Source organism: Capra hircus, chromosome 4 (assembly GCF_001704415.2).
Source record: "Capra hircus breed San Clemente chromosome 4, ASM170441v1, whole genome shotgun sequence".
NCBI classification, from domain to species: Eukaryota; Metazoa; Chordata; class Mammalia; order Artiodactyla; family Bovidae; genus Capra; species Capra hircus.
The window spans coordinates 35,234,111-35,260,599 of NC_030811.1; the positions used below are offsets into that span (position 1 = coordinate 35,234,111).

General features: G+C 37.7%; 1 protein-coding gene across 1 annotated transcript in view; it reads right to left on the reverse strand.

The window, feature by feature from the left end:
- The window catches only part of KCND2 (potassium voltage-gated channel subfamily D member 2), a 556,385-nt gene that overhangs the window by 324,206 nt on the left and 205,690 nt on the right, over positions 1 to 26,489 (reverse strand). The window lies entirely within an intron of this gene.

A 26,489-nucleotide genomic window follows, 5' to 3' on the forward strand; every position in this document is an offset into this window, starting at 1 on the left:
TTTTGTGTGTGTGTATGTGTGTGTGTGTACCTATACATGCCATGAACATAAAGATCTTTCCAGAATTTGTCATTATCATCACTTGGGCCATGTTTCCCAAGTGGGCTCTAATATGCAAACAAGTAGGATTTCATGGTGAGCAGTATTCTAGCTTTCAGTCAGGGATCAATGAAGAATAAGCCTGAAGCTGGGCCTATATCCTGTGCAATCTCATTATGACAGGTTTCTAGGAAATCAATCTGTCTGCTGTTTATTGCTCATTTCTCAGGCAGATCACATTGAAATTCAGCCCTAAAGTTCTTCAACTCTCATCCTGTTGAAAACAGCAACACTGGAACCAATTCAATGTTAAAAAGTACATAAATATGTAAATAAAGTTGTAGCATATAGATAGGCTTGTTGTGGCTGTGACCTTTTAAATATCCATAAAAGAACACAATTTCTACAAATATCTATAGAAAATTAACTTTTTATGTAGAAGTCACTTGATTTTTTTTTTTCAAAAAGGAAGGTGAGTACAAGTATAAATTGGGGAGTTTTCATGCAAATAATCAGTGGAAAGAGCCATTATTACAGTACTGTCTGAGGGATGTTACAGATGTATATTACAGATAAGGTAATGACATTAAGAAGGACACTTCTTAAACAGTGTTCAGACAAAGCCATCTTCATTTTCTTATCTGCTTTAGAGAAAATCATATTACAGCAAGGAGACTCCATTTGTTATTTACTTTAAAGCTGCAAATAAATCACTAATTGTCTTTCTCTTATTCATCTAGCTGTGAAATGAGAATGTAAGAGAGAATTAAGTAAAGTACTTAGTTAATATTTGTGAGGGATTTAAATGGAAAAACAAGGAGAAAAGTCCTAATAGACAAAGGCTGTTTTCTGTACTTAGGTGGAATTAAAATGTTTCACACCCCGGTTACTAAACCAGCTGCGTGCATTCTCCCGGAGACCAATTAGTTTAGAACACACTCTTTCTTTAACAGAGCCCCAACGCTTCCAGATCCCACCTTGATGAATGCAAGTTTATACATACATGCGTAATCGTCATTTATCAACACTAACGCTAACAGTGAACTTCATAAGTGGCCATTAAAAATTCTCAGTAAGGCCTGATTTTTCATTACAAAAACACTACAGAAGTACCTTCATGGATTTATGTTCCAGATGGTAGTACCATCTGGGAGCTAAGTTTCATTGTCTAATGGTTTTTTGCTACATTTACATGTATTAGGCATCAACACCCACTTCTGGTTACAATCGTTCCCTTTCTGGAGTCAGTGCTTAGTAGAAGGTGTTCTGTGTAGCTTATTATGAAAATGATCTCAGGTGACAAAAAGAAGTAAACAGATTGAAAATTTCATATTGCAAATGATAGAAGGCACAGCCATAATGCAACCTCCATTGACCATCTCAGATCAGTAGCATTTGGGCCCTAACACATTTGCATGGAATGTGTATCCTAAGCAGGTTGGGTCTGCCACCCAGCTTCTTTGCAGATGTTCTAATGAAACTTCATTTTCTTGAGAGGCTGCATTTAAAAAATACCTGATGGCCTCCAAATGCACCAGAAGCTAAACTGCTAAATTTTCTAGTAGACTGATAAAAATGAGAATGAAATGGAGTGAACATTAGCTACCACCATGTATTTATTACCCCTTCCTTTAGGACATGAGTCCTATCTGGAACAATCTTGAGAGTCAAGCAACAGATGGATAGGCTGATCTCTTTTATTCCACATATCATGACCAAGGTTTGATTTACTTTCAGAGAAAATGTAATTCTTCCTCCTCCATTCCCTGTATCTAACCTATAGTAATTCTTATCATAGCTTCACAGTCTTTCTTTCACTAAACAGTAGGACCACCCAAATATGTCCACATCTTAATCCTTGGTAACTCCTTAGTATGTTACCTTACATGGCAAAAAAGAATTTGGAGATGTGATAAAGTTAAAGACCTTGAGATGAGAAGATTATCCTGGATTATCCACTTGGACCCAGTGTAATCACAAAGATCCTTCTAAGACAGAGGCACAAAAGTCAAAGTCCTAAGAAAGAGATGGGATGATGGAAGCAGAGGTTGAAGTGATGCACTTTAAAGACAGACAAGGGATCACGAGCCAAGAGATGTAGGCCTACTCTGGAAGCTGGAAAAGACAAGGGAACAAATTGTGCCCTAGAGCCCTCAGAAGAGCACAGCACGTTGATTTCAACCGCGTATTGCTCATTTCAGACTTTAGGCCTTGAAAACCGTAAGAAAGCAAATTTGTGTTGTTTTAAACACTAAATTTGGAGTAATTTGTTACAGCAGCAATAAGAAAGTAATGCACATTACCTTTTGTGTCTATGAGTTCAAGAGCTCTTTTCACAGAATCTTGAATTTTTTTACTACAGAAATAATCCATAGAGAGGGACAATTTGTTGCTGAGGAAGAGTAAGAGAGTATTGCTAAAGCAATGATCTCAAGGAAGTGAGAACAATGGGAATCCAGGACTCAAGTGGGAGAACTGTCTTTAGCTAGCAACAGAGACAATTGGTTTCATTAAAAAAATGTCTAATAATAAGAATATCACAGGCTATGATATCATTGGCTGGCAGCTTCTTTCAGTTTTCCTCCAAATCCTGTAAACAGTATTACTCTCCAAATTTTCCTCCATCTTTAAATATCTGTATTCCCAACGATTCCATCAACAGACTATTTCTCTTTCCCCAGTGGATCTCTCAATGTTCAGTCTCATCCTCTTCTAATTGCATTTATACTTACTGATTGCTTATTTTAAATGAATGACTTCTAAAGTAATGGTTCTCAACTGGGGATAAATTTGCCCTCAGAGGTATTTGGCAATGCTTGGAGATATTCTGATTGTCACGAGATAGTCTGATCGTCACAAATTGCAGGGGATATGCTGCTGGCATCCAGTGGGCAGAGCTCAGGGATGGCTGTTAAATATCTTATAAAGCACAGAACAGCCGCCCATAGCAAAGTTATGCCTCCCCAAATGTCTACTGGCTATTGAGCAGCCCTGTTTGAGAAGATACATCATTCTTTAATATTATAGCAGTTATTTTCCTCTAAGCCAAGCTTCTTGAAAGAGTAGTCTCCACTCATATTTCTACTCTTTCTCTTTCCATTAATCCTTTACTACAGTGCGTTGATTTTGACTCCTATACCTGTACGCTCTCCTTTGGGATGACTCTTTCAAACCCCTGACTTTAAATACTACCAATATATAAGTGACGCTCATATCTTTATATTTAGCCAGTACTACCTCCAAACTTCAGACAAAGAAGTCTAAGTGACTGCTGCTGCTGCTGCTAAGTCGCTTCAGTCGTGTCCGACTCTGTGCGACCCCATAGATGGCAACCCACCAGGCTCCGCCATCCCTGGGATTCTCCAGGCAAGAACACTGGAGTGGGTTGCCATTTCCTTCTCCAATGCATGAAAGTGAAAAGTGAAAGTGAAGTCACTCAGTTGTGTCCAACTCTTCGCGACCCCATGGACTGCAGCCTACCAGGCTCCTCCGTCCATGGGATTTTCCAGGCAAGAGTACTGGAGTGGGGTGCCATTGCCTTAGGCATCTCTATTCATTTCAAACACCTCCAATTGAACATATACAAACTGATCTCATCAGTTTAACAATGAAACATATTCTTTCTCATGCACATACCACTTTCTTCCCTCTTTTATATTTTGTTTTTTTCTTCATGGTCCATTCATTATCCCTACCCATTTACCTGGCAAATAGGCGTATTTTTAAAAACTCAGTTCAAGTTTCTTCATGGAAATCTTTCTGGATACCTCCATCTGCTGAGATTTGAGTAAGATGCCCTTTCTCTGTGCCCATTCTCTATGTCTTATTGTATCCTTCTCTTGATACATCTATTACACAGTCTGCCATATGGTATTTGCACTTAGCTGCACAGGAATCAAAATCTATAAAACTGCACAATATTACCCCATAAGAATCCAAGATGAGTATCACCTGACTCTTGATACAAGCACACTGGACTTTCCCAGTTGTCTTCACAATATGACCTAAACTCTAATGTCCCGTTGTCTCTGTCCTTCCTCTCTCAAATGCTGGGTTCAACTTAGATCTGTAAAAAGACTTCTCAAATTTAGTGTGCAGAATTCTAGAATGGCCCACATGACCTTTGGCTCCTCATGTTACTCCAGTGATTATGTTACTTTAACTGGCAAAAGGGATTTTGCCCTTATAATTAAGATTACTAATCAGTTCATTTTAAAATTAGAGATCATGTAGGTAGGTTTAATCTAATTATATGAGCTCTTAAAAAGTAATGAGTTCTTCTGGCTGGTAGTGAAAGGGAAAAGTCAGAGATGTAAGAAGCACAAGGGCTTTAAATGCCACTGCCAGATTTGAAGATGAAGGAGACCCCATGATAAAGAAGGCAGGTGGCCTCTGGAGCAATCAGTGACCCCCAGGCTGACAGTCAGCCTGGAAACTAGGAGCTCAGACCCATGACCACAGAGACCTGGGTTCAGCCAACAACCTGAGTTGGCATGGAAGCTGATTCTTCCTCAGATCCTTCAGGTAAGAGCTGAACTTAGCTGACATCTTGATGTCAGCCTTGTGAGACCCAGAACATGAAATCCAGGCAAACCCACTGGGATGTCAAGCCCAGAGCACTGTGAAATAATGAACGGTTATTGTTTTAACCTGCTAATCTCCTGCGACATGCTAGGCAGCAATAAGCAAAACTAATATCCTAAGCAAGCTCCAGCTTGTCTCAATGAATGAATCACTTCCATTCTATACTATAGTTCAAACAGCTATTATGATTCTTACATGTTTCATGGAGAAGGAAATGGCAACCCACTCCAGTATTCTGTCCAGTCCCCATGGACAGAGGAGCCTGGTGAGATATAGTCCTAGGGGTCTCAAGGGTCGAACATGACTTAGCTACTAAACCACCACTACAAGTATCTACTCCCTCAGCCAGTAGCTTTGAAGTCTCCTAAAGGTAGGCATTGTGTATTATTCATGTAATATCTAAGGAATAAATAAGCAAATGAGATAAAAAATTTCATGTGACAAATAGTCATGCTATTGGTTTGGCTCTGTGGAAATGGACATTTTATAACCTTAACTAGGCAAATCAAACTATCCAACTAGCTTGCAAGAATAGACTCAGCCAGAGCCAGGACCCCTGACAACTCAATTTGATATAGCACTGTAGTCTAATTGACAGCTAAGGGAAAACCAGGCAGTGCTGATATGCTTCGGGGTGGCTCTGTACATGCTCTTTTTGAAAAAACAGGCTCAATTGCAACAGAAAGAAATGAAAAACCTTTGCAACATCCAAATGGATTTGGTCAGGATATTCCACTACAATATTTATGCCTCAATCCTTACCTTTCAAGAATAGACTGGCATTATTTTCTACATGAAGATTTCACATGCTTGGTGAAAAAGTTCAACTCACAACCAGCGGTCCCTTCCTTGGAGTAATATAATCAGCAACGTCACCTTCAATTTTGATAAACCAAGATATAAATGGTAAAAGAGGTTGCAATCAAAGAGGCCTCCTTTGTTTCTTTCTGTAAATCAAATACTGTGACTCCTGGTGAATTCAACCTGTAATTTACAACCCAGAAGTAAAGAGAGAAGACTGATAGCTGAATGATTTTGTTTAAACTGTACAGGTTAGCCACTTTAAAGAATGTGTCTCTCATTTTAGACTAGGTCATATCAAAATGGGACAGAATCAGACAGAGTGACCCAAAAGCACAGAAGAATTCTGCTTATCACACTGTGTTCTTTGTAATACTCTGCAATACAAAGTAATTTGAAGAATAAAAAGAAATACTAACTGCTTGTTTACACACCTATGGATCTGACTTTATAAAGATTACAAATGTAAAAAATAAAATCCTAAAACAACTTCAAAAAAGAGGCCTTTAATAATATTATCAGTTGCATTTACTCTGAGAGATTTAATTAATACAATCTTTCAAATTATATCATTACAGTTGAAAAGACAGAATTCTTCTGTCTTGAAGGGTACAATATATTGTCAAAATTTAAAATTAAATCGTGATTTAATTATATGAGCCTGTATGGGAAAGAGTCTATCTAAAAAGTAGATACAAGAAAAAACTAGTAAGTTATATGCTACTTTCACTGAACTTCAAAAGACTTCACAGGACAACAAATAAGATTGTGCAAAATCTTGAGATTTTGTGATTTGTAACTAGTAGCAGCACAATTTATCTTAGTTTGTCATACAGATAAATATGAGTGAATACATAAACAAAAAACAGGATTAAAGCAGAGCAAGAAACAACTACTACACTCATTTATTTTTACTTTCAATATTTGTACACTCCACCGGAAACATGAAAATTAACTACAGTGGTATGGTTTTATATTGTGGTGCTCATTTGAAAAGTTTGCCTTTTTCCTTTCTTATACCTTTCTATTAGTTATATCCTTGTTATTTCTTTTCATGGAAAAGAGCTGCACATTGTCTGATAAAGTAGGGATTGTTATTACTTAATATAGAATAAAGTAAAAAGGTAGATGATTATTTACCAAGAGAAAGAAGTCAGGGCAGAAAGTGTATACTCTTGTATTTAAGTAGAATGATACACTTGCAAAAGTATTTTAGGAGTTTATATAATCTTAAGTATTATTCTATTACAACAGCACTATTAGAAATGGTGATATTTCTCCCCAGCCAGAGACTCTTTACACTTAAGAGTTTTCACTATCTAAGCTCTGAAATGCTCAGTTACTGGCAAATTTATTCTCAACAAAGCAAAGCTGAATGAATCTCAGAATCTAGACTCCCTACCAGAGTTGAGCGGTGAGTATTCATGTTGGACTTTCCTCTTTTCAAAAGTTGATACTCTGTTTGTGTTAATTTTATCAGGTTTAAAATCTTTGTTTATAGGATTTCACTTCAGATAACACATTTTAAGTTATCTGCTAAAGGTCTGTAGATCACTGTATACCAAACTAAAAAAAAAAATCCATTTTTCTTGGGATTTTTTTTTTCTTGTACAATACATTTTGAAGTCTGCTAAGGAAACAGCATTAGTGAAATTATTTGTAGAGAGATGAATCAATATTAAAAATTTATCAGAACTTTCTTACACATTCCATTTAACGGTTGTTTAGCTGCTAAGTCATGTCTGATTCTTTTGCAACCCCATGGACTATAGCCTGCCAGGCTCCTCTGTCCATGGGATTCTCCAGGCAGGAATACTGGAGTGGGTTGCCAGTTCCTTCTCCCATTCCACCTGAAGAAGAAATTAATCTTACCATTTTATTTCTGAAATTTTTAATATCCTAAGTGCCTTAATTTCCATTTAGATGGATGAAACTAATCATCTTTTTGATTATTTTTATTTTTTATTTTTTTTTAAATTTTTTAAATTTTTTTTTTAATTTTTTAAATTTTAAAATCTTTAATTCTTACATGCGTTCCCAAACATGAACCCCCCTCCCACCTCCCTCCCCACAACATCTCTCTGGGTCATCCCCATGCACCAGCCCCAAGCATGCTGTATCCTGCGTCAGACATGGACTGGCGATTCAATTCTTACATGACAGTATACATGTTAGAATTCCCATTCTCCCAAATCATCCCACCCTCTCCCTCTCCCTCTGAGTCCAAAAGTCCGTTATACACATCTGTGTCTTTTTTCCTGTCTTGCATACAGGGTCGTCATTGCCATCTTCCTAAATTCCATATATATGTGTTAGTATACTGTATTGGTGTTTTTCTTTCTGGCTTACTTCACTCTGTATAATCGGCTCCAGTTTCATCCATCTCATCAGAACTGATTCAAATGAATTCTTTTTCACGGCTGAGTAATACTCCATTGTGTATATGTACCACAGCTTTCTTATCCATTCATCTGCTGATGGACATCTAGGTTGTTTCCATGTCCTGGCTATTATAAACAGTGCTGCGATGAACATTGGGGTACATGTGTCTCTTTCAATTCTGGTTTCCTCAGTGTGTATGCCCAGCAGTGGGATTGCTGGGTCATAAGGTAGTTCTATTTGCAATTTTTTAAGGAATCTCCACACTGTTCTCCATAGTGGCTGTACTAGTTTGCATTCCCACCAACAGTGTAGGAGGGTTCCCTTTTCTCCACACCCTCTCCAGCATTTATTGCTTGCAGATTTTTGGATCGCAGCCATTCTGACTGGTGTGAAGTGGTACCTCATAAAAAGCAAAGTGTGTAAGGATCCAGCTTTCTTGAGTACATTTAAAAATTTCATGAATTTACTAAGCATACTCACTATTTGTTAGATTCGCAATGGAAAACTACAAGTACTGGAGTGGGAAGATTATGATTTTAGAAAGGTAAATAAAAGATGAATTCAATGAGAGCAGAAATCTTTTTTTTTTGAAAAAACAAAAAAATAGCATTTTATATTACAAAAATAACACAATCTCCATTAACCTACATACATATTTATAGTCTTCTTTGAAAAAGCATCCTGAATCTCTTGGAAAACTTTGACAGTAAAGTCTCTGTCAATTATATCACTTCAAACAGCAGCTCAAATATTTAGTAACCTTCTGAAACACCTGGAACCACACATGTGTTGAAAAGAATAACATGAATGATAAGGAAAGAGTCAAGCAGGTTTTAAGAGAGCATTGATGAAAGCATCTGTGTGTCTTAAAAATGAACCAGGAGGGGTGGGAAAGGGGAAGGCACAGTAGCTATATATCTGAAATATCCAGCAGCTTGAAGGTAACAGCAGTGATGGAAGAAACGTTATTATTATTTTAATGTGAGAAACACATAATTAGAATTTACACTAGGAGCCATAGTGAAAAAGGCACCTGCTTTTGTAAATATTCTCCACAAAGAGGACAGAAGTGAGTGACCTCAGTGGCATCTGACAAACCACCAAAGCTAATTAGCTGCTATTCTGTCAATGGTACAAATCCTTGTAGGAGCTGCAGGAGTTCTTTAAACAGGGGTGCCTGGAGCAGAAGATGCTAATGACACCATAACCTCCAGCAAGGAGGCTTGGGGCAGTACATTGTCTCCTAAGTATTCTGGCATCCAGGAACAAGGAAAGTGGTGGGTGTCTGAAGAACAAAAGTCAGATGTTAGGTTTAACAATAAAGCATGGAGTAGAATGTTTTTGGGGTTTTGTTTCCCAAGTCATGCATCAAAGCAGTAAAACAAACATGTCTCAACTCTCCAGGAAGGTATTAATTTTTTCCGATAGTCTATAAGAAAAAGAATTACTTGTCTTGGTTGACTTTGTAAAGAAGTGTGTCAAGCCTCTTAAATCTTTTCTTTTTCTTTTTTTTTGGTATTCTTTGCGCTGCTTTTTGTTTAGAATGAAAGAAAGTGGTCAAAGGCAGGCTGAACCCTCAAATTAGAGTGATTGTTTCTAGTGTCTTGTTAGTGTGCAAAATACAATCAGCATCAGTATATAAAGTCTCTGATACTTCCTCAGGCTGTTTTCAGCTTTTTTGGTAACTTACCTTCCTTCATGGATTCAAAATGGATAACTGCTTCTGTGGTTTGTATTCCAGATTCTAATTTAAAATGCTAAAATGAAAGAAAAAATAAAAGGTCCTGGTGATGAAACAAATTCTCTTAAGCTGTTTAGTAACTTAAAGATGTCTTTGGGGACTGAGAATAAAACTGGAATGATGAAAGAGGAGACACTTAATGGTGAAAGAAGAGATACTTGCAATTATAGGACACACAAAGAAATATTTGCAAGAAAGTAGAAAAAGAATCATTGCTGGAGTCAGGATGATGTGAGCGGATGTAAGCTCCATCACTAGATAGCTGACTGTGGGTACGCTGCCTATTTTTGTCCAACTTCATTTTTCTAAACTGTAGTATGGTGATAAGAATTTACAGCCCTAATATTGTTATTGGAATTAAATTACATAACACCTCTGAAAGCTCCTAAAGGGTGCCTGGTCTATAGTTTTCATTTAATAAAATTTTCTAAGGAGAGCTCAACTAAGTGTGCTGCAGAAACTGTTGCAGGAAGGGGGACCCCTTCCAGGGCCCGAAACTGGGCTCTTGTCTAATGCTTGGAAATGAATTGTCCAAGGAGACACATGCGCTGACAAAGCAAGAGATTTTATTGGGAAAGGGCACCTGGGTGGAGAGCAGCAGGGTAAGGGAACCCAGGAGAACTGCTCTGCCACATGGCTCCTAGTCTCCGGTTTTATGGTGATGGGATTACTTTCCAGGTTGTCTTTAAGCCAGTTATTCTGACTTAGAATCCTTCCTGGTGGTGCACGCCTTGTTCAGCCAAGATGGATGACAGAGAGAAGGAATCTGGGAGGTGGTCGGACATGTGGTGTCTCCTTTTGACCTTTCCCGAACTCTTCCTGTTGTTGGTGGCTTATTAGTTCCGTATTCCTTACCAGGACCTCCTGCCGTAAAACAACTCATGCAAATTATTACCATGGTGCCTGGCCAGGGTGGGCGGTTCCAATCAGTGTGCTTCCCCTAACAATTTCTTGAGCAACCAAGCACCACACTCGGAGAGCTGGAGAACTCAGGTTTATTATGCCTGAGGGCCCAGAGGAGTTAACACTCGAAGATCTGAACCCCAAACAAAGGGGTTACACAGGTTTTTATACACAGACAGGAATGATTAAGCAGGTTTGTGGGTTTGCAGGGGCTATGGTGATTGCAAAGAGCAGGACAAGGGTGAGTGAGTTAAGCTCCAGTTCCAAGTATTGTGAGTTCTCACTTTCTGAGACCAATGTGATCTAGACTTTGCAAGGAGCAAGCTGGCTTACAGAGGCAGAAGGAGCAGAAGCTTATGTAAAATTTTAACTTTTCCTCTTCAAGTATACACAGAGATAGTAATGTTACACTTAGTTATAGAGGAAGTTAGTGGCCTAGGACATACTTAGGAAAAGAATGTCCCTCACCTAAGTTTGAACAAGGAAAACATTCTCTTCTGCCTAGATTAAGTTATTGGATGAGAATTATTATCAGAGAGAGGCAAAAGGAAGGAGGCACTGAAAAAGAAACAAGTAGAAGATACAGCCTGTTTATTAAGTATACTATTTCCTAAACCTTTTATCTCTGTTATCTGGAGGACAAGAAATGATGGTATTTATTTGGGACACAAGGAAGATTCTTGGACGATGAGTTCACAAGGGTGGAGATGGAAATATATTCAAATAAAAGATTCTAAAGTTAAATTACTAGGAAAATAAAAAACACAAGGAGAAAAAGTTATGGCACAAAGGGAAATCTGTCTGTGTTTCTATCCTTCAACTGGGATCTTTAGTCAATCATGTATTTGAAAAATATCTGTGAGTGTTTACCATATGCCAGCGCTTCCCAGGCGGTGCTAATGGTAAAAAACTTGCATGCCAATGCAGGATCAATCCCTGGGTTGGGATGATCCCCTGGAGGGCATGTCAAGCCACTCCAGTATTCTGGCCTGGACAGTGGCGAATCCCATGGACAGTGGAGCCTAGTGGGCCACAGTCCATGGGGTTGCAAAGAGTCAGGCAACTGAGTACAAAGTTCTATCTGTTGTAGTTTAGATAATTTCAGATATAGATATTATCTAAACAGTTCATAAAACAGAGAGAGTACTGAAAATGATTCTCTTGATTCATCAGTACACACAGGCCTCGCCTATGACTTACTATTTGGAAAATTCTTCTAAGCCACTGAGATTTCTAGGAGTCTAAGTGGCAACTAATCATAGGAAATCGAGAGTTTAGACCCATCTGGGGTTATGACAGTATGAAGAGGGTAAATGGATTCAATGTCTCTGTATCAGTGCATATTGATTATGTTGTGATTGATCAGCAAAGTTTGAAATGGTATTGGAAGGGGAAATGACATCACCTTAGCCATGAGCTTAGCTGTTTCATATAAATCTTCCTCTGTTATTCATTTGGACTTTACCAGTCTACAGAAACATTATAATAATGCAGCCATTATTATTTACTATTAGGAGTTTGTCAATCTATAGTTTTAAGTTATTGGGAATAATTGATATAAAAATATATAACACACGGTACAGCACTTGGCCTATAATAATATAATCATCAGTGATACCTATTATTATTATTTAATTTTTGTAAGAAACACCTAAATAAGCTAATAAAAAAAATTTTATTGATATCTTACACAAAAGTGCCTGTCACTTAAATTTCCGATTCTGTCCACAGACTATATTCTGTCTAAATATATTTTTTTCCTGAGAGATGATGCTCCCTAGGATTTGGTGATTTATTGAACATTAATGTAGGCCAAGTAGTCGACCTGTTTCCTGCTATAGATTCCAAACAACTGTGAGCAGACACTGAGAGCCACATGACAAGCTGATACAGCGTTGGCTTTGTTATTGTTATATACAACAATAGAAAACAGCCTCCTACCTCAAACCAAATGGTCTCTGAAAAAGTTCTGTCTGTGATACAGGCAAATAGGAAGCAAAGGGGGAGGGAAAATGCGCTGCTTGAGAAAAAGGCAAGAGAGAGAAGCAAAGAGAGAATGAGAAGGAAGAGGAGTAAGAATGAGAGAGAATTACAGAGGATTGCTTTCTACTTTTAGTTAAATAAATTTTACCCATTCTTGGGGCATGGCCCAATGCATGTTAGGTCCTCAGTCTCACCCACAAGTAAATCCCTCCATCTCCTCTCCAGGCAAGGCTAAGTAGGGAGAGGTATCAGAAACCTTCACTTTATTATCTTCTCTCCTAGGCAGTGGATGGGAAGTCTTAACCTCTTTATGAAAATATGAGATGAAGGAAATGTCCTCTAGCTCAAATATGACCCCGAGTCTATGACTTTAGGTGATTTTATACTCACTCTCAGCCCAGTTTTGCTTCCTCTGTCTCTTCTCCTGATACATCAAAATCAGATCATGCATTCGAATCAGCCAACTTTATTGAACTCCTATTATGTACTTAGGTGGAGAATGGTAGTTTCTTCACTTAAATTGAACACATGTATTTAAGTAATACATGCAATGGAATCTTTAGAGGACACTATTACGACAGCCCACTGTAGGAATTCTGATTTTTTTTTTTCAAAATTTCATATTATAGAGAGTGGTTGCAGTAATATATCTAAACCTGAGTCTTGCTCAGTGATCTTATTCACAAATGGCTGAAAATGGCACTTTGTCATTACAGATGCAGATTTGAAATGAGCCCAACAAGCTGTGGTGTTATGTACTTTGACATCATAGTTGTCAGGCACTATAGGTAAATTACATAGTAAACTGCAGGCTTCTCTAAGCTCTTTTTCTTGCTTCTTTCAGTTGAAATACTCCCTAAGGAATGATTTTTTTTTCTTAATGGTTTACAATATTTTGCATCTGCTTCTATTAATGCTAATAAATCTAAGTCTTCACACCCTAACGTATCACAATAAAATTAAACTCTTAGCCTTAAATAAAGATGTATTTTTCAAATATCAAAAATGCTTAACTTAATGAATCAATGTTTTCTAAAAACAAGCAAAAAAAATTAAAGCAAACAGACTATATTACCTTCTTTTACAGATAATCTAAAATCTTTTAAAATGGTGATTAATTCTTACTTTCAATCTGATCAGGGAAAGGCAATGGGGCAAAGTGGACATATATGGATGGTATCCTTTGAAAACCAAATTTTTAAATCTGAAGGAAAGATATTTTTCATGTCTGATTGATTGTCTAGGTGAGAGGGGCTTGGGGAAGTTCATATGACAGAGGCTAACATAACACAAGTTTAAGTTCAACTTAAATATAAAGAAGGAAATGAAACTGAGTTATACTTTCATGTTGCTAACTATTAGTATTATATGATATGAAAAAAGCCAAATAATTCACATGAATCCACAGTTTAAAAATTAAGGTTTTCTTTGTCAAATTTGTCAGTGGAATTTAAAACATGTTTTCAAGATAGTAATTCATGAATCAAGGTGGTGATCTAATTCTAGAATTAGTAAAAACTAAACTGGAAAAAATAAAATTATTGCATTTGTTTCATATTTGGCCAAGAATAAAAAATTGGTATATAAAGGAAAAAAAGTCTTACAAATACAATCACACCCATATGAAAGAACATAAGATGCTCACAAATACTCATATGGGAATACTAATCTTGGTGATTAGAAGTAAAATGTCATATTTTATGACAAGATCTAAGAGTGGAATAAATCATAGTGATTTATAGTTTCATCACTAGGAAGATTTGAGCTGCAGGTAACAATATTCAACAAAAGTAGCTTTAGCAAAAAAAAAAAAAAAAGAATTACTATTTTCACAGTATAAGATATTCATAATAAAGGAGGTCCAGGGTTAGTACACAAGCCTAAATATGTATAGCCACAGAGTGACTCTCTAATTCTTTTGACCTTCTTTTCAGTTGTGAGATGGCTACAGAAGCTCTAAGCATTACATCCTCACACATCAATATCTAAAATTAGGGAAGAAACTGGGCCTCTTTTAACACATCTTTTTATTTTTTTGCCAGTGTAGAAAATTAAAGACCCAGAAGGCATTTCTTCTAATCCTGTTGGCCAGAACTAGGTTACATAATCCATCCTTGCTTTCAGGGAGACCAAGAAAGTGACTATCACACAGAAGAGCTCTCACAAAGGATCTGGGTGGCAGAGGCTTTGTGTAGGCAACCTATGGGGTCTGCCAGCAATATGGCAAGGTAGTTACAATGTGGGCTCTGGGGCCAAAATTCCTAGGTTTGAATTCTGGTTCATCCATTTCCAAACTGTGTGATTTTGAATATTATTTAACCTCTTGCAGTTTCGGGCCTCCCTGGTGGCTCAGACAGTAGAGTCTGCCTGCAATGTGGGAGACCTGGGTCCAGTCCCTGGCTTGGGAAGAACCCCTGGAGGAAGGCCTGGCAAACCACTCCAGTATTCTTGCTTAGAGAATCCCTGGACAGAGGAGCCTGGTGGGCAGTTCAATTTATTCACCTTTATTTATGGGGATAAAATAGTGTCTAGCTTAATTAATTAAGAGTTATTGCTTATAAAACATTTGCTTAAACTTTATACAGTGAAACGCTGCATTATTTGATTAACTGCATTATAATTCTGAATTTCTTTGAATCTTTACAGAATTAGAACTAGGTACATCAAATTTTGAGAGATGCAGAACACATTAGAATGGCATGTGAAATTATATTAATTCAATGGTAAGGGTGTCTATAACTGATTAATAGCTGTATTAGATTCAGAGTAAAGTTCAAAGTATTTTATTTGCTATCCTGCATCTCCCATAGTAGCAGAAGTTGAATAGTTGGCCATGGGTAAAAAGGAAATACATATTCATTTACTGTCCCTGAGTTAGAAGCTAGAATCTTTCCTTAACTCCTCTACTTCATATGATAATATATTTGTGTGTATTCATAAACATATCGGAGAAGGCAATGGCATCCCATTCCAGTACTCTTGCCTGGAAAATCCCATGGACGGAGAAGCGTGGTGGGCTGCAGTCCATAGGGTCGCACAGAGTTGGACATGACTGAGCGACTTCCCTTTCACTTTTCACTTTCATGCACTGGAGAAGGAAATGGCAACCCACTCCAGTGTTCTTGCCTGGAGAATCCCAGGGATGGCGGAGCCTGCTGGGCTGCCACCTATGGGGTCACACAGAGTCAGACACGATTGAAGCGACTTAGCTGCAGCAGCAGCAGCATAAACATATAATATACAAATGCAATACTGCAACTCTTCCTTTAAGATTGGAAGAATTACACTCTAATGAAACTATAAGATGTCACAAAAAAGTATCAAATTCATCTCTGCTCTTAAATTGCATATGATCTAGTTGAAGAGTCAAATTCACCATGAAACTAAATAAACAGGGCTAAATACTGTTGCACTGAATATGGTTGTGAGTGTTAAGGAGACAGAGATTAGGGTGTACTGCTGCTGCTGCTAAGTCGCTTCAGTCATGTCCGATTCTGTGCGACCCCATAGACGGCAGCCCACCATGCTCCCCTGTCCCTGGGATTCTGCATCTGCAGGCAAAAACACTGGAGTGGGTTGCCATTTCCTTCTCCAGTGCATGAAAGTGAAAAGTGAAAGTGAAGTCACTCAGTCCTGTCCGAATCTTTGAGACCCCATGGACTGCAGCCTACCAGGCTCCTCCAGCTGCAGTCCATGGGATTTTCCAGGCAAGAGTACTGGAGTGGGTTGCCAGTGCCTTCTCCAGGGTGTACTATGAGCAGTATATAAGAATCAGGAGGTAATGGCGCTCAAATGGCTCCTCTGATGGAAAAGATTAAAGATGAAAAGCCCCAGGCCATGATAAAGGATGGTTGGGTGAATTGGCTAGTTGGATAAATGTACAAATAAAGTGGAATATTTATTTTGAAAAGAATTGGATTAATATTTACTGAGTGCCTACTATGTTCTAAGCCAGAGTTACATGATAAAAATGAAGAATCCAGTAAGAAATGGTCCCTATACTCAGGCAATTGGATTGAATGGCTATGATGTTGGATTAAGAGAGGCAGAGAGAGATAAAAAATAGTATTTGGATTAGTCAATAAGTCCCATTCTTTGTTATTCACTGACATTTAGGAATTAAGAGTCCTCTAAAATCATTATTCATATAGCATGTTTACATTGATATTCTTTTCCCTAATATAGAGTAAAATAGAATAATCACATCAAATATATTTTGAAAGAGCATAAAAATAAAACAAATATGAGAGTTTATTTTATGTTTCTTCCAATATAATATGTATCATATTTATGATAATAATATCGATAATGAACATTTACTGGACATCCCCAGTAGCTAAGTGCTTTAAAGGTACTAATTCATTTTAACTTCATGATCTTAAGAGGTAGGAATTCTAATACTTTCAATTAATCAGTAAGGAAACTGAGGCCTGGAAATGTTACATAATTCACCTAAGATTATAGAGCTGATTATCAGTAGAATCAATCTGTGAACAGTTTGGTTTCAGAGACTGTTCTTTTAACCACTATTCCATATTTGATTTATGAAAAAATTTAAAATGAACACAGAATCAAAGTATTGAAACTTTTCCAATATATCATTCATCCTAAAACTTTACAGTAAGACAATTAATATATTGTTGTATTGTTGTTCTTCAGTAATGAATTTTCTTCTTTGTTCACAAAAAACATTGTTTTTAAATCTTCAAATTCCTACTAAGATATTTTCCAAGTATGCCTAAAACGTGTGTCCAAATTCTGATTTTCAAAGGTGAGTACATAGTAAAGAATACTGTGGCTTTTGCTTTTTATTTAGTGTTATCAAGGATAACAGAATCAGTTTTATTGTAAATACAATGTGTGAAGAAAGATGTTTAACATCAATGCTCCAGTCATTCAGCCTGACATTTCTCTGTGAAGTGGGCAGAAAATTAAATTGCCTCAAATTAGAGGAGAAAATCACACACCACAAAAAGTAACATGTCCAATGACAGTTGAGGTCACGCTTCCACTGCAATATGTGTGAATTTTACCATATTAGTTTCACTGATGGTAATGGAAATTGTGCAGTCGCCCCTCTTAATGTGCTCTGAATTGTTACCCATTAACATCCTCAAAATATCAAATTTTTCCTGGCATTTTATGTTGGTTTTAGAGTATCACATTGTTATTATGTATTCGTTTGAAAAGTTAAAGCTAACTTCATTATGTTTCTTTAGTTTTAATTTTTTCAGCTGTTCTCACCCAATCTTCCCCATCCCAGACCAATGATCAGATATCCTGGATTTTTACTCTTTTGAACTTCCCTGGGTTATAAAATAAGCACTGGCAATTGGAATTCATTAGTCAGTTTTTTAGAGTCCAGATTTTTATAGCAAGCGTTTTTATGAGACTATTTTGAGATCCCGGTGTATTCTGTTGGGATCCTTACAGAGGGTAAGATATGAAAATGGCAAGTCTAGGCAAGAACTAAGTCAATATATTGCCTTTATGAAAATTAGTAAATGGTGTTTCATACCTAGGATAGAAACTGCTGCATGTTAGATGTCTAATAAGATTAGAGAGCTTAGATTTAAGCTCTAACTTGCCCTCTGGCGAGAAGAAGATGGAAGAGGTAGGAGGGATGGCCTTTGTGAAGTAAGTTTCAATATCACTCACTGTGAACCAGGAAGGACAAAGTTAAGGGGAAATAATGCATATAAAGCAAGTAGCAAGACTGCCTGGCATGTGTAGGCATTCAATGAATATGAATTGCCTTGGGAATTCAAAAGGAAGGTGAAATCTCTTTGAACTAAGAATTGAGGTGATTTCATTAAGGCATCGTGAGTTAGCTATGAAGACATTTCAAACCAAGGAAACAGCATGAATAAGGAATGAAGGCAAGTGAAGTTCAAGAGCATATCTCATCTTGAAGGATAGTAAAGCTCTCTTACTGAAGGTTCAGAAATCGGTGAGGCATTTTTGTTTGTCACTATGACTTGAGAGGTGATGTTGGTGTTAACAGCACTAAAGCTAAGCAGGTATATATATATATATGTATGTGTATATATATATATATATATATATATATATATAGTTGATCAATCGTGTCTGACTCTTTGTGACCCCAAGGACTTTAGCCCGCCAGGCTCTTCTGTCCATGGGGATTCCCTGGGCAAGAATACTGGCATGGGTTGCCATGCCCTCCTTCAAAGGATCTTCCCAACCCAGCGATTGAACCCAAGTCTCCCACATTGCAGGTGGATTCTTTACCCTCTGAGGCACCAGTGAAGCCCATGAATACTGGAGTGGGTAGCCTATACCTTCTACAGGGCATCTTCCTAACCTAGGAGTCGAACCAGGGTCTCCTGCATTGCAGGCAGATTCTTTACCAGCTGAGCTTCCAGGGAAGCCCAAAGAGGTTAAAAGCCCAAGGAGGCTAAAGGCTCTTTAATTAGTGCTCCACAACAAAACACTCCTACAAGAATACCAAAGCAATCTATCTGAGAAAAGCTGAAGGATACAGTCTATGAAAAGAAGCAACAAAAGACGAAGTTGGAAAGTGGGCTCCAACATCACACTGGACACCAGATGCCACAGAAATAAGTGTGCCTCAATTGGTAGACAATGGGATGTTTTTAAAAGCTTTGTAATGGAGGAAAGATACAGTGAGTCTTTATAAGTACTGAGAATAATATTGGATTACTGGAGTGGATAGCCGTTCCCTTATCCAGAGGATTTTCCCAACCCAGGGATCGAACCCAGGTCTCCCTCATTGCAGATGGATTCTTTACCAGCAGAGCCACTGGAGAGGCCCACTGAGAATAAGGAATATCACAATTCAACAAGAAGACTTTGGCCCTTATTGGCGAGGTGAGTTGGGGAAAAACTGCCCATAGGCAGGTGTCAGGTAGAGTTTATAGGTAGTGAGAAGGGATAGGAGAGAAGTGATGCAAAGCCAGTTTCTCCAAGGAAAGAGGCTATGGCTCTAATCTTACTCATATCCCTTTCCCCCGTAGGAAAACTCTTTTTTTTTCTTTTCCCCCCATTTGGAAATCGTTAACCAGTGAGATATTCAAGTTTTTCTGAGCGCTTAGGACCTGAAAGGGGAGGAAAATTCTATCAATCTTTCAAAGCCAGAATTTCTTCTCCCCTACTCTGGTCTGTCACAGTAACATTGCCTTGAGGGAGATAGTGGGAAAGCAAGCGTCAAAAATGCAATTTCAGCAGCACATCTTACCCTGATTAGCAGTTAAAAGCAAGCACAGGAGCTGCTGCTCTGGGGCTACACACCTGAGGTTGTCTGTCAGACCTAACACAGTTCCAGTGCTTCATGACTAAGAGCTACTAGCCCAGAAAAACTTGGATACGACAGAGTGAGTCACATAAACACACAAGCACGCACATCTCTGCATACACACGCTTGCACACACTCCTTCTTTCTCAGAACAAAATAATGGCAACCGGTTAATAATCATGAAAACATTTCTGGACCTTAAATTACTTCTTTTACTTTGTCTTTAAAAATTCACATAGCTTAAGATGGTTTGTTCCTGTCTGTTTTAACACAAAAGGTGGAAACGATGGACAAGCATGGCCAACCACACCGGCCAGCACTGTACAGAGGAACTGCTGGCTAAGTACAGTCTGCTGCTGGAACCAGTCACAAAGCCATTTTGTGTTCTTGAAAATGTTCTGCGACTTCTTAGATAAATCTCTATAAAATTTACTCAGTGTGTCATGTTAAAAATGCCCAGCAATTAATTCCTTTCCAACTATATAAACCATGATGTTCAATAGGTTAATTACATGTTGCTTCAAAATGGATCTGCTATTTTCTTCTTACACTCTACCAACTTTTAGGTTCCCACTTTTTTTTTTTTTTTTGCATAGCATTTGGTATTTTAGATTCTGTAATGTAATAAGGAAACTTATTACTTTCCTTCTCAATTAAAGAAAGTTTTAATTATTTAATGCAATAAAAGGAGTTGAGCTTGTAACTCTTGGTTCTATATCAAGAGTTGCAAAGACAAATCCACAAATTTAAGATAATAGGTTTCAGAAGGGACTGCAGTTGACTAGGAAGAGCACACCGGCCTATAGGCATTCACATTCAATGTTATTAACCGTGACCATGCTGGAGGTACACAGTGTAAACGCTGCTGCTGCTGCTGCTAAGTCGCTTCAGTCGTGTCCGACTCTGTGCGACCCCATAGACGGCAGCCCGCCAGGCTCCCCTGTCCCTGGGATTCTCAGTCAAGAATACTGCTGGCTGCATTAAACTCATGGACTGCAAGCCTGAGCTCTCCCTTCTTTCAATTCTTTTAGTGCTAATGGGGGCTCCACATAGCACAGTGCATGGAAGAGTCTCTTTGTTGATAGGCTGTGTTCCTTGACACTGGAACTTCTGAACTTCCTCTGTGGAATCAGGAGAAGAGCTGTGGTATGCAGTCTCTGTTTGGATCAGAAGAAAGTATATGCCAGGGTCTGTGGTACTTTTGATCAGAATTGGGCCTTGTCTTTGACTCTAAATGGGTTTTTCCCACTCAGTTAACCAAAGGGAAAAGATAAGAAGTGGAAAATAGGAAGAACTTGCTTGGATATGATCTCACTGCCAACCTGCTGATGCGTGTGTGCATGCTTAGTTGTTAATTCGTGTGCAGCTCTTTGTGACTGTGAATCCTCCCCCCTCCCCCCAGGCACCTCTGTCCATGGGATTCCTCAGCAAGAATACTGGGCTGGGTTGCCATTTCCTTCTCCAGGGTATCTTCCTGACCCAAGGTTCGAACCCAAGTCTCCTGGCAGGTGGATCTTTACCATAAGCCACCAGGGAAGCCCCAACTTGCTGGCAGTTTACACAAATTCACATCAATAGCTGTAAAGAAATTTACAGCCATGGGCAGAGTGTGGTAACTGTAAGTTTTGAGCACATATATTATTTTCTGATAAGCTTATTCCTTGAAGCACCATGATATTTCCCTAGTTGATTTCAGTTCTGTAACTAGTCATTTGTTAAACTCACTAAACTCACTCAGCAATTAGTTGTTGTGCAACTAAGATAACAGGTTGCAGTCAAAGATGGAGAAGTTTCATTTTCCAACTAGGTATAGGAAAATGGTCCCCAGCTTTTTTTGCACCAGGGACTGGTTTCATGGAAGACACGTTTTCCATGGACTGGGGGTGGGGGTAGGTTTTGGGATAATTCAAGTACAGAACATTTGTTGTACACTTTATTTCTAATCTAATGCCATTGCTATTAGGACCTGGAGGTACTGGTCTGCAGCGGAGGTTGAAGACCCCTGGCAGGATAATTACATGCTGTATAAAAGACAATTTTTCTGTTCCATTTTCTCTGGGTTTCCTGTTAGACACCCATTTATTTTTACAAGTAATTTATTGTTTTACAGACTAGTATAGAGCTCATGTTCACTCTACATAAAGTAAAAGCAAGCAAAGCTCATCCCGCCATTTGTTCACAGAATTAAAAGCTAACCCCTACTTTGATAAACAAGCCTCAAAACCAAAGAGTTATTTCCTGAAGAACAGAGTGAACAGGATGTGCCCACTTGTTGTGCAACAAACAAAAGAAATATGTGTTAAGTTTCTACCATGTTCCACACACATACCTTTGATGTTAATCATAATATTAAATTTCACACTAATTTCATTCCAATAGGTTTTAGGCATATTTTATTAAAATAGGTGAGGAATCTGTGCAACAGAAAAGTTACATAGCTTGGACACAATTTCACACAATTTCAAAGAAAAGACTCAAGGATTCCCATGCAGGTCTCTCAGGTACTATGGAACATTGTTTAATTTCAAAATATCTATAAAATTATCCTTTCCCTAATTCTGCCTTTCCAAAACTAGGCAAATGTTTTGATGTACCTTGTCTTCCATGAAATCACTAGCTGTAGTATAATGTGAGGTGCTCTTGTATTATTTTATTTCCATGCAGCCATCAGTGTGGGCACTGGAAGATGAATCAATAGCATAAATGTTCTGCCTACTTTTCACTGAACTGAAGGATTACTATAGTCACAGGAAAAGGATACCCTCAAACTTTGAGCACTTTTGGTTACCTGCTAATTGAGGATCTGTCCTTCATTAAGATATTTCTTTTTTTTTTTTTCAAAGATGGAATAATTAGACATATCTTCAGAGAAGAACAATCCTAAAAAGATGTAAGCCAGAAATATATTAAAGCTCACTGGGATCACAGAAACTCTGAGATTCAACAAATATTTCTGCACTCATTTCAGGAGGAGGCTTATATGAGCACAATTCAGTGTGTCAGAAGTCAGGTAGGGATCTGGTTATACAGGAAACTCTGGAAGTGCCCCTCTCTGGGAAAAATATGAATGAAAATAAATGAGAGGTAGAAATGCTAAGTACACATTTTAGGTTAACTACTCTCCTTTCAAAATATTTTGTTAGTATTTTGTTACCTGTTTTTATTCCCTCAGTTTCTGTACAGCAAAGTGAATTCAGAAACCTACAAGTAACTAAAGAAAACCTTGTTTTATACCTGGCTAAATAAAATGAAATAAATTCTTGCGTTTCTGAAAATTGTTCACCATCTCTCATCTGAAATCACTAGCCATCTGTTTTAATTTTGTAAAAAGCCTCACCTAAAAGTCAAAGATTAAATTATATTGTATTCCTGTTATTCTTCCTTCCCTGGAACATGAGTATAAAGTATAATCTTTGTTTTCAACAATTTTTTTAAGGAAGAATGACCAAAATCACAGAACTAGCTTAAGAATTTCTTTTTCTATACTCGATGAACATAATTCTATATTGAAAGTAAACAGGATTTCAGGAATCCTAGAATTCAATTACAATTTGGTACGATTTATCTGATGACATACCAAATGGAATTCCTCACTATCCAACACTCAACACACCTACAGGAGATTTAAAAATAATGTTTCATAATGATAAAGGCATCACTATACAATCCCTATGCCTTCTGAACCTTCGAAGATTGGATTATATTTAAAAGAGTTTGAATTATGAATGTTATTTGTGCCATTCTAACATCTGGATTCAGTAGAGATTCCCAGAGGGAAACAAAAACACCCTGACATCACACACACATTCCTTCTTGGCATGGTAGCAAGCAAGACAGAACACAGAAGAGGCTATGCAGGAATTAAGTACATTCAAATCTCATGAGAAGGTTTATGTTTTCCCTAAAAATCAGTATATAGGAAATACCTGGTGAACCAATGAGGAAGGTAAATTTTTATGGTATAATTTCAGGAGAGAGCCTGTGGGGAACACAGATGTATGTATAAACCAAGATTATAAATTCTGAAGAGGAGACTTTGTCATTAATTTTATACCCAGGTCTACCATGCTGACCAACCCAAAACAGGGATTCAATTAATATTTAGTATTTACCTGGTAATGATGTGTAAATGATTATTGAACTGATGCTGAAGAATGGCAAATCAAGTATTTCTCAGAATTCACATTAATGTGTCTACTTTTATAGATCAAAGATGCAGCTAAGTTTGGAACTCAATTATTCTTCCAAAAACTACTATTTTGATTACATGTTTCAAAATAAAGCACTATCTGAAGATCCTCTGACTCAAAACCAATTTAAATCCTATTGTAACCGGTTGACTCTAGATTCTGAGAAAAATCTATTTCAGTTATTTCCTTAAATATGGCACCTACAACATATATTTGAAGAACAGTACACCCTAATTTCTCCTAAAAGGCAATTCAAAGTTCAGTGTTTTTCAAAACATTATGTTTGCTTTCTTAATTAAGTGGAGACTTGATTCTCTCAGTCCAACAGTTCATATACGGAACAAAGCAGCATCAGGCATGGCTATTCCACCATCGACCTTCTTGAACCAAAACCCAGACACCCTGAACAAAATTTAAGTTTCTAGATCAATGTTCTGACATGAATAAGAAGGTTAATAAATATCTGTGAATTGAATACTGCATGAATATTATGGGGGAAAATCTCCTTAAAACAATATAATATGGTTTATAATTTCAGTAACTGTATATAAATAAACTGAAAATGAATAAAAACAATTTATGTCAGGTTACATGTACACAATAAAATCTGATTTTTAATGATACACATATCAAGGCAGACAGAGAGATGTCCTACAAGATCACTTCTTAGTCTCAAAATGTATTTTTTAATGTAGGACTTTATGATTTCAAGGTATTTTAGATTTAATTGGACTTGCTGCTGCTACTGCTGCTAAGTCACTTCAGTTGTGTCCGACTCTGTGTGACCCCATAGACAGCACCCCACCAGGCTCCTCCATCCCTGGGATTCTCTAGGCAAGAACACTGGCGTGGGTTGCCATTTCCTTCTCCAATGCATGAAAGTGAAAAGTGAAAGGGAAGTCGCTCAGTCGTGTCTGACTCCGCGACCCCATGGACTGCAGCCCACCAGGCTCTCCCGTCCATGGGACTTTCCAGGCAAGAGTACTGGAGTGGGGTGCCATTGCCTTCTCCGTAATTGGACTTAGTTAATTCTTAAAATGCATCTTTAAAAAAATAAAATAGATAAAATAAAATGCATCTTACGTGGTTTTATTATTATTTTGATCATAAAGTCGCCATGATAAAAATAAACTGCTCTTAGTACCTATTAAGTTCTTCCCTAAAGGTCTAAATATTCATCTCCATTCATCCACACCTCTTCTTTCCTTTCCTTCCTACTTTCTTCCTCCATGACTTCCTTTTTTCCTTCTCCTGTCTTTTATTTCTTGCCTTCCTCCCTTATCTATATTATGTAAATATTATACCTTGTGTCAATGTCTTTATCTTTGACAAACATTATTCGAATTGATCTATATGAAAGATTTTATTTAAAGCTGAACAAACCAAAACTAATGCCTAGTTGTGGATGTGACGTGATGGAAGTAAAGTCTGATGCTGTAAAGAACAATATTGCATAGGAACTTGGAATGTTAGGTCCATCAACCAAGGTAATTTGGAAGTGGTCAAAGAGGAGAAGGCCAGAGTAAACATCCACATTTTAGGAGTCAGTGAACTAAAATGGACCAGAACGGGCAAATTTAATTCAGATGACCCTCATCTCTGTTGCTGTCGCCAAGCATCCCTTAGAAGAAATTGAGTAGCCCTTATAGTCAACAAAAGAGTCTGAAATGCAGTACTTGGGTACAGTCTCAAATACAACAAAATGATCTCTGTTCATTTCCAAGGCCAACCATTCAATATCAGTAATCCAAGTCTAGGCCCCAGTCACTAAAGCTGAAGAAGCTGAAGTTGAACAGTTCTACGAAAACCTAAAAGAACTTCTAGAACTAACAGCAAAAGAGGATATCCTTTTCATCAAAAGGGACTGGAATGTAAAAGCAGGAGGTCAAGAGATATCTGGAGTAACAGGGAAGTTTGGCCTTGGAGTACAGAATGAAGCAGCACAAAGGCTAACAGAGTTTTGCCAAGAGAACACACTGGTCAAAGCAAACACCCTCTTCCAACAATACAATAGGTGACGCTACACACGGACATCACCAGATGGTCAATACTGAAATCAGACTGACTGTATGCTTTGTAGCTAAAGATGGAGAAGCTCTATACAGTCAGCAAAAATAAGATCAGAGGTGACTGTGGCCCATATCATGAACTCCTTGCAAAATTCGTATTTAAGTTGAAGAAAGAAGAGAAAACCACTAACCATTCAGGTATAACCTAAATCAAATCCCTTCCAATTATACAGAGGAAGTGATAAATACATTCAAGGAATTAGACCTGATAGAGTGCCTGAAGAACTATCAACAGAAGTTCATACACTGTACAGGAGGCCATGATCAAAACTATCCCTAAGAAGAAATGCAAAAAGGTAAAACAGTTGTCTGAGGAGGCCTTACAAACAGCTGAGAAAAGAAGAGAAGCAAAAGGCAAAAGAGAAAAGGAAAGATATACCCATCTGAATGCAGAGTTCCAAAGAATAGCAAAGAGAGTTAAGAAAGCCTTCCTAAGTGATCAGTACAAAGAAATAGAGGAAAACAATAGAATGGGAAAGATTAGAGATTTCTTCAAGAAAATTAGAGATATCAAGGAAACA